The following is a 9,379-nucleotide window of genomic DNA, read 5'->3' on the forward strand; positions in this document are numbered from 1 at the left end:
GTCCATCCCTTTATGATCACAATGTACCCAACTTCTGATGGCTACTTTCAGCAGGATAATGCGCCATGTCATAAAGCTGGAATCATCTCAGACTGGTTTCTTGAACATGACAATGAGTTCACTGTACTCAAATGGCCTCCACATTCACCAGATCTCAATCCAATAGAGCATCTTTGGGATGTGGTGGAACGGGAGATTCGCATCATGGATGTGTAGCCGGCAAATCTGCGCCAACTGTGTGATGCCATCATGTCAATATGGACCAAACTCTCTGAGGAATGCTTCCAACACCTTGTTGAATCCATGCGACGAAGAATTGAGGCAGTTCTGAAGGCAAAAGGGGGTCCAACCCGTTACTAGCAGGGTGTACCTAATAAAGTGGCCGGTGAGGGTATGTGTATATGTATAGACTAGTTTCATGTGACGTATGTATACATTAAGTCTGGCTGCGCGCAAATCTCGGAGGCGGAAAACACACGCTGAACAGAACAAAATGGTGTGAGTAATGGTGTGCTCATGCTGTGCTGTGGGTTATCAGAAAGAGCACACACAGAGATCTAGTCTTTTATAGAATTCCTGCTAGTAAACACCCTTTCAGAAAAAAACGGCAAAAGTTATGGTTACAAGCTTTAGACGTGAGAATTGGTCTGAGGAGGCAATTAATACTGTTCGTCTTTGCAGTGCCCACTTCATATCTGGTAAGTACTTGTGAGTTAGGTGGAGCATGTCAAATTATATTCTATTATTATTCTGTGAAAGCCCAGAATAACATTCAATTAGTGAAAGTAACAAATGAGTGAAAATAATGAAGTACAGTATAGCATGAGTGAAGCAGTTGATATGTAGTCTTTACAGTCAAACGTGTTTACAATTTGTGTGGGAAGTAACTCTTCAATACTTCATGCACATGTTTAACACAAACATATACAGCCATACTAACGGCAAATGATAAAAACATGCTTCGTGTGTGTGTGTGTGTGTGTGTGTGTGTGTGTGTGTGTGTGTGTGCGCGCGCGCGCGCGTGTGTGTGTGTATGTGCGCATATATATTTCTCACTGCATATTTATCATTTAAATCAGGGGTCCCCAACCGCCGGTCCGCGGACCGGTACCGGTCCGCCGGGCATTTGGTACCGGGCCGCACAGAAAGAACTTGTCTTAATTCAGTTTTATTTCGGAATACGAAATATGATTTTATTTTGAAAAACTACCGGATTCTCCGTTACATCCGTCTGTGTCACGCTTGACACACGTCAAGCCACGCTTCTCCATCACGTGACCGATTACTTCAAAACAAAACGCAGAAGCTCGCAAAATTAGTAAAAAAAACTGCTGGAGATCGCAAATCACGGCGGCCTTAAAAGTACGTTCGAGACAACTGGATTAAAGTTATGGCTGAATACTCTGAGATCGCCACAATAGCACTGTTGCTATTTCCGACATCCTACCTGTGTGAGGCGGGGGGTTTCTGCAGCAACGGCGACGAAAACAAAATTACGAAGTAGACTGGACATAAACCACACACTTGAGGTGTCATTGTCTCCTTTTACCCCGAGATGGGACCGTCTGGTTGCAGAAAATCAAGCTCGGTGCTGTGGTGAGTCGTCATTTTCATGCACTTTGAATTTGCATTGTATCGTATTTTGAAGGCATTAAACATTGCCATAGCGATCGGAGTGTTTCGGCCAGATTAGACGCTCCTTGTGTTTATTATTATATTTCGAAAACACCACAGTTTTCATGCAGCTCATACCATATTAATTTCTTGTATTATTTGCACCACACCTTAAATGCCGGTCCCTGAAAATATTGTCTGACATAAACCGGTCCGTGGGGCAAAAAAGGTTGGGGGCCCCTGATTTAAATCATAGGTGTCAAACTCCGGTCCTGGAGGGCCGCTGTCCTGCATGTTTTCCAAGTCTCCCTGTTGCAACACACCTAATCCAAATGATCAGATCATCAGCAAGCTCTGCGGAAGCTCTGACATTGAACCTGTTCATTTGAATCAGGTGTGTTGCAACAGGGAGACTTGGAAAACATACAGGATAGCGGCCTTCCAGGACCTGAGTTTGACACCTATGATTTAAATCCTTAAATTTGACAGGAAAAGCATCCTTGGAACATTGTAGTCCAGATTTCGTTCCATCTGTATTTTCGTATACAGCAGCTGTTTCACCAAGTGGACACTCAAAACTTGCAAGGTAAAACTGTAAAACCCAGCAGAATTATAGTTTGTCTTGAAAATAAAGAAGTATAGACTGAAGAAAAATAAAGTATAGACTGATGTATGAACACCAAATTGAAAAACTTGTATCAATGCATCAGGTTATAAACACACACAAGCATAGAAATATTTTTTTTTTTCCACAGATATCAATGCCGACCATGAAGATACTATGACAGCTGCAGAAAGTTTCGCTTCAGATTCGGATTCAGGAATCTTTATTTATCCCTATGGGGTAATTGGACTGAACAGGCACGCTCTGCACAAGAAACTTGAAAAACAATGAGGAACATGGGATACAGTGCGAAGGGCCTGTCGGTACTCGCCGTATGTACAGTGCCCCGAGATCTTAGAAAGTAAACATTAGGGAAAGAAAAGGGAAAAAAAACATGCTCGAACTATCCTCTTCTGAGTGTAAGCTTATGTCTAATTGTCAATTATTTTCATTTTATATTTGAGCATTATAATCTTTTATGTTATAGTTATCTAAATTATATTCTGTTTAATAATTGTTGAAACATTTTTATGTTGCTTGCGTCTGATTGGCCAAAGAGAAGCAGGAAGTGTTTTCGTGACTGAAAGGGTGGGGTGTTCTCGTTAATCCGTTCGGAGGTGCAGACGTTCTTTTTTTTCTCCTTTTTTTAAAACTGCATTAAAGGATTCCATCTCTCCATCTGTCATTCGTAAAGAAGAGCCATCCACTGAAAAACAACGAATCCCTCAACTTACATGAGGATAATTTAAGTCTAGGAGAAAAAAAATGCACATCACACCGATGCACATCAAAGCATATGACAGTTACAACAAGTCAAAAGACATAACATGTAATGAGGGGGCGGTTGGTGGGGGTGGGGTGGAGCGCGACGCGGCCCAACCGGCGTGCTGCCAGTCCATTCAGCGCACAGCAGATCAGGTCACATCACGGGGAAAATCCAGGAACAATGAAGGCGTTGATGATAAGGATGTGTATGCGCGTGTGATAGTCTGGTTGTGTGTGGGTAAAGGCCACAGCTGCTTCGTCAAAGTCTGCTCATGGAGACAGTCCCGGCTTATCAGTCCATGGGCGAGAAGGAGGGGGCGATGGTGAGGTCACTAGCTTCCGTACGTACTTCCATCCAGGGGAAAGATTCCAAATAGCGTTGTTTGTTTTGGAGGGACGGCCGCCAACAATTTCAGGTGGCCTTGAGTCCATGGCTGTATACCTTCACTGGCGCCGATCAGCCAAATCCGCCATTACTTTCCGAAGCGCAGATTCAACTTCTCCAGTTGATAACCATCATACGGAGACGCTCCGAAACCGCATCCAGTTGCGGTTGAGCTCAGTCATCGCTTGAGTCTGAGTGTTGTACATCTGCGCCGTGCCATCCCAAGAAGACTGGCAGCTTCTACTTCCAATAAAGCCGCTCCCGTCGGTTGAATTTCGTGAGCCTTCATTTACAAGTAACTTGTAAGTCGTCTGAAAAAACTGTAATGTCCACTCATTTGGTAATAACAAAACAAAACAAAGAAGCCCACAGTTAAAAATTTAATATACCGGGATATGTATGTGATATGATTTATTTTACAGACTATCAACCTGTACCCGTTGATTGTGCAGCTCCCTCCATCACAACAGAGCAATGTCTGGTCAACTTTCGATGAAAGTTCTTCAGGTGTGAGATCACATGCTGACTCTTCATCCAAAGTTGTAACTGGCTCAGGAATACAGTCTTTGCACTCTGAAGCAGTGTTTCTGTCTGTGGAGTCCTCATGTGAATAAATGCCCGTGAGAACTGCAGCTTTTGGTGTAATTGATCTCAGCAAGTTTAAGTGTTCGTCGGTTATCCTGTTCTGGCTCCTGAAGAGCCATGTAACGTTTGTTTTATGTTTCTCTAGTTCAGTGTTTTTCAAACTTTTTTGAGCCAAGGCACACTTCTTTCACTGGAAAAATCTCACGGCACACCACTAGCTGAAAATGTGAACAATAAACGCTTATTTGAATAATGAATGTGTTATGTTGTTACTATAACCGTTTTTAGCATTGAAAAATGACATTATAACAGCTTGAATTGGAATCAAATGAACACAAAGAAAAAAGTATTTTCTCATCTTTCATATTTATTGTTTCACCGTCGTCCTGCATTCATTCATGCCTCACAAATTCGCTTGTCTCTCGTCGAAACACAAGGCAATTGGCTAGCTGTTGCTGCTCCCTAGCGGTATGGGAGGGTACTAAACAATTACTTTCTGGGCGATACACTGCACAGGCATACAAATTGGATATTTATTTTCCCGCGGCACACCTGACAACGTCTTGCGGCACACTGGTGTGCCGCGGCACAAGGTTTGAAAAACACTGCTCTAGTTGCAAAGCTGCTTTATTTTGTAAAGCCAATTTCTTATTGTGAAGGGTAGAAAGGGTTCCGTCAGTCGTCATCTGTACCTGTGGGTAAAAAACAAAAACAAAAAAGGACGTTTCGCTTCTCTCACAGAAGCTAAAGGACGTTTCGAAGCTTCGGAAGCTTCTGTGAGCTTCCTTTTTTGCTTTTGTTTTTTACCCACAGGTACAGATGACGACTGACGGAACCCTTTCTACGATGGAACTTTCCTGTACGACTGAGAGCCTCCACAAGCAGCTTATTGTGAAGGGCACACCGGATGTTGTCGCGTGAGACACTTCCTGTTTCAAGTTGCGCGGGGAACCGTACTGCAATTTCTTGTCGTAGGCCAAGCACAGCCTGTATGTAAATTTATTTTTGTAAATGTCTGTCACATTGCTAATTAGTGGGGTGTGTTCGCCGTATATTTACATTTGTGGGGCGTTCCAATTGTTTAGTTAGCATTTACAATAGCAATTAGCTGATTAGTTCGCGAACGTTAGCAACACTAGCGTAGTCACGCGTTAGTCATGCTCAGACAAGTGAGGCCCATTGTTTTACCACGTTTTACGTTGCAACATCGTGTAAGTGTTTGTATGTTTGTCTGTTTTACACCTTGTTGACTCGCCTGTGAATAAATTTCAAGAAATTTCAACGGTGTGGTCATTGAAGGAGTTATCTGTCTGTCTAGCCGCAACTGGGACGCGGCGATGGCGGAACATATCCCTAAATATGAAATAAGATATATAATCATGAATAAAAGCATTTGAAACATGCTACATTTAACATGTTGAGTACAAGTGCCTGTTTCATATGCGTGTATCATTATTCACATTTGGTTGAGTTAGGATATTGCTATTGCAATCTATTTTCAGCAAATTACCTAGACATCTTTGCTTCATTATGTGACTCACCCCGAGTTACCACAATGCTGTCTTTGGATATCCTGCTGAATGACGTTGCACAGGATGTTTTTCCAGTTCTCTTAACTTTCTTCAACTACTGGTTCCACTTTCTTTCTAGACATGTCATTCCATGCACAGGATCGTGACGTGCAGGCTGAAGCGGAAAGGCCCAGTCTCACTGCCATGTCCACCTTAAACATGATTGCTGCTGCATGGCTGCAACATGAACCAACGCTGAAACAAAAAGACGAATAATTCAAACTGAATAGAAAACTGTTGTTGTGTTATTTGTGATTTTATTGAGACAAAGGTGTAAACATGTAGAATCTATATTAAAGTTGTGCTTAATCTTATATCTCTTTAAACTTCAACTACTCTACATGTTAGTGATGGGACGAGCGACACTGGTGCGTCACCACAATGCCGAGAGCTCAAGAGTGAAACCCCGCAACGGTGCGTGTATTGCTTTAAGAAAGAATCACGTGACCAATACAGGAACTGAATCGTTTGAATGTGCTGTGCCAAAGTGTGTTTATAAGGACACAAACTGTATTAACACGTGGGTTTGTTGGCTGGAGTTTTGCGAAATTATGGATCGTTCTAAGTTTTCCCTAGTGTGGAATAATTTTGATCTTGGTAAATCTTTTTCTTCTTTCAGCATTGTTTACTGTTATATACAATTGTTTTACGGTGGCGCATTGCACCCACTTTATCAGTTTATCAAGTGAATGACCTGTTATACATATGATAGTCAGTTAAAGAGCCTTACAGTTGCTTTATTCATTTTATCTTATAATTGCGAGATCCTCCATAATTGAAGTCCAACGCTGCCTGTCAGAAGCAAACACACCCAGAAACCAAGACCCTTTAGAATATTGGAAATGAAAACATATCCACATCTGCATCAACTGTCATTTAAAACTCTCTGCTCACTATCGTCATCTGAACCATGTGAAGAGTACGAACACCGCGGCTGTGGGGGAGGTCACTGGCCCACTGCCACGTCAACAACATCCGGGTTGGCAGAAAGACAACAGCACACGTCAACAACTAGCTGACAGCCGGCTAGCAACGAATTCCGAAGGATGCCGCCTAAACGGGGACAGGATGCAAAGCAGGACGAAGAATTGATGACTCTCACGCAAGTCAATGAACTACTCCTGCAACAAAAAGAACTTTTCATAGCGCTCATGCAGCAACAACAGGATCACTTAAAAGGATTTGTAAAGCTGATACTCGACTCAACAAACTCGCGACTCAACAGTTTTTCCAGAGAAGTACAAGAACTGAAAACCAGTATCAATTTCACCCAAAAGGAGGTTGATGACATTAAAAAACAGCAAATGAATCAAACTGACCACGGTAAAACTATGCAAACTGAAATATACAAAGTATGTGACAGTTTGCTTGTATTAACTGACAAGATGGACTACTGAGAGGGACAATCAAAAAGAAACAACTTGATAATCGATGGAATTGAGGAACTACAAGGAGAAACTTGGACCGAAACGGAGCAAAAAGTGCAAAAAATCTTCAAGGAGCAACTGCAGCTAAAGGAGACAATCGAGGTGGAAAGAGCCCACCGCATGGGGAGGTACGAATCGGGAAGACCTCGACCAAGGCCAGTAGTAGTGACATTTGAAAAATGTAAGGACAAAACAATGATTCTACAGAGAGCAAAATATTTAAAAGGTACCAAAATCTACATTAACGAAGACTACACAGATGCCGTACGTCAAAAAAGAAAAGAACTGCTTCAGTAACTAAAAGCTGCACGTGAAAGAGGGGAAATTGCCCCTGAAAACTGTGGAAAATGAATTAAACATATTAAAAAACTGGTTTGACAGAAATAAACTATCACTAAATTTGACAAAATCTAAGTTTGTTGTTTTTGGCACGAGACCAATCAAACACCAAGTTTAAATAAAGATAAACTCAATTGAAATAGAACGAGTTTATGAAAATAAGTTTCTTGGACTAGTAATAGATACTAAACTATCCTGGAAGCCACACATAGATAACGTTAAAAGAAAGTATCATAAACTCTGAGTACTATACGGACGAACAATTCAACACAAATATAGAACTGAAAAATACACTTTCAGTGATACACCTAAACAGCAGAAGTCTTGATAAAAATTTCACCAAAATTAAAGAATATTTGACTACACTTAAGAAATTTACAATAATTGCCATATAAGCAACTTGGCTTGATGATGAAAAAACAAGTGAAATGAAAATTGATGGATATGAAATGTATGCAACTAAGAGGGAAGACAAAAAAGGAGGGGGAGTCGCAATATATGTAGACAAAGCACTTAGATGCAGTAAAATCGAGAGCGTGAAAAATAAAACAGAGAGTCTAATGGAATGCCTAACTATTGAAATACATATTAAAAATGCATCAAATGTCATTATAAGTTGCATTTATAGGACACCAGGATCTTGTCTTGACACATTTAATAAAAAACTGACAGATATGCTAAGTTGTTCTAATGACAAGAAAACACAAATATGTGGCGACTTTAACATAGACTTATGAAACCCAAATGGACATAAAAAAAACAACAGATTTCATAAATACAATGTATAGCAACAGTCTTTTCCCAGTCATTCTGAAACCCAGTAGAATAACAATTGATACGGCCACATTAATAGATAATATATTTATAAATAAGATTGATCATAAAAAGGAAAGTGGACTTCTCATAACTGATATAAGTGACCATCTACCGGTCTTTGCAGTCTTTTATAATTACTTTGAAAGAAAAACAAAATCAACAAACCACATATCAGAAATAAGACACAGAACCCAACACTCCATCGCAGCTTTCAAGCTCGACCTAAACAAACAAAATTGGTCTGAGGTCCATACAAATGAAGATCCAAATACTGCGTTTGACGCATTTCAGTCAACCATAACCTCCTTACATGACATTTCCCAGTAATTAAGGTCTCCAAAAAGTACATAGACCAAAGTAAGCCATGGATAACAAAAGGCATAGAAAATGCATGTAAAAAGAAAAACAATTTATACAAATCGTTTCTAAAATTCAGAACCAAAGAAGCTGAAACAAAATATAAGACCTCTCAAAAAAAATTAGTAAATATTATAAGAACTAGTAAGAGAGACCATTTTCATGCATTATTAGAGCAAAATAAAAGCAACACACTCAAGAAATATGGAAAATATTAAATCATGTAATTAGAAATAGCTCTAAAAAAGCAGATTATCCGGAGTACTTTATGAAAGATAAAAATACCATTATTGAGGAAACTGCAGAAATAGCAAAGGAATTTAATGAGTATTTTGTGAATATCGGTAGTAACTTAGCAAAACAAATTCCTGATCCAATAAATTCTTTCGAAATAAATACACAGAAAAAAACTCTTCCACAATGTTTCTTACTGCTGTGAATCATAATGAAATATTAAATATTGTAAAAACATATACAAGTAAAAAGTCAACAGACTGTTTTAATATTGATATGACAAGAGTAAAACAGATTATAGAATATGTAGTGCGACCTCTTACATACATATGCAACCTGTCATTCAAAGCCGGTGTTTTTCCATCAAAAATGAAAACAGCTAAAGTCATCCCAATTTTTAAAAGTGGAGAAAGACAATTCTTTACAAATTATAGACCAATATCACTGCTACCACAATTTTCAAAAATATTAGAAAAATTATTCTCTCACAGACTTGACAACTTTATAAACAAACACGGGCTGTTAAGTGAAAATCAATATGGCTTCAGAGAAAAACGTACAACCTTAATGGCAGTAATGGAGTTTGTGGAAGCAATAGCAACTAACATAGACAATAGGGAATTCACGGTTGGGATTTTTTTGGATCTGAAGAAAGCTTTTGATACAATAGATCATACTATAT

General features: G+C 39.7%; 1 long non-coding RNA gene across 1 annotated transcript; it reads left to right on the forward strand.

Moving 5' to 3' along the window:
• The first annotated feature begins 425 nt into the window (after positions 1-425).
• On the forward strand, positions 426-2,417 carry LOC109510546 (uncharacterized). The gene is made up of 3 exons (XR_002167145.1): positions 426-698; positions 2,104-2,200; positions 2,370-2,417. It is a non-coding gene; the product is annotated as an uncharacterized LOC109510546 (long non-coding RNA).
• Positions 2,418-9,379: the final 6,962 nt, after the last annotated feature.

Source organism: Hippocampus comes, unplaced genomic scaffold (assembly GCF_001891065.2).
Source record: "Hippocampus comes isolate QL1 unplaced genomic scaffold, H_comes_QL1_v1.1 scaffold130, whole genome shotgun sequence".
Classification (NCBI taxonomy): Eukaryota; Metazoa; Chordata; class Actinopteri; order Syngnathiformes; family Syngnathidae; genus Hippocampus; species Hippocampus comes.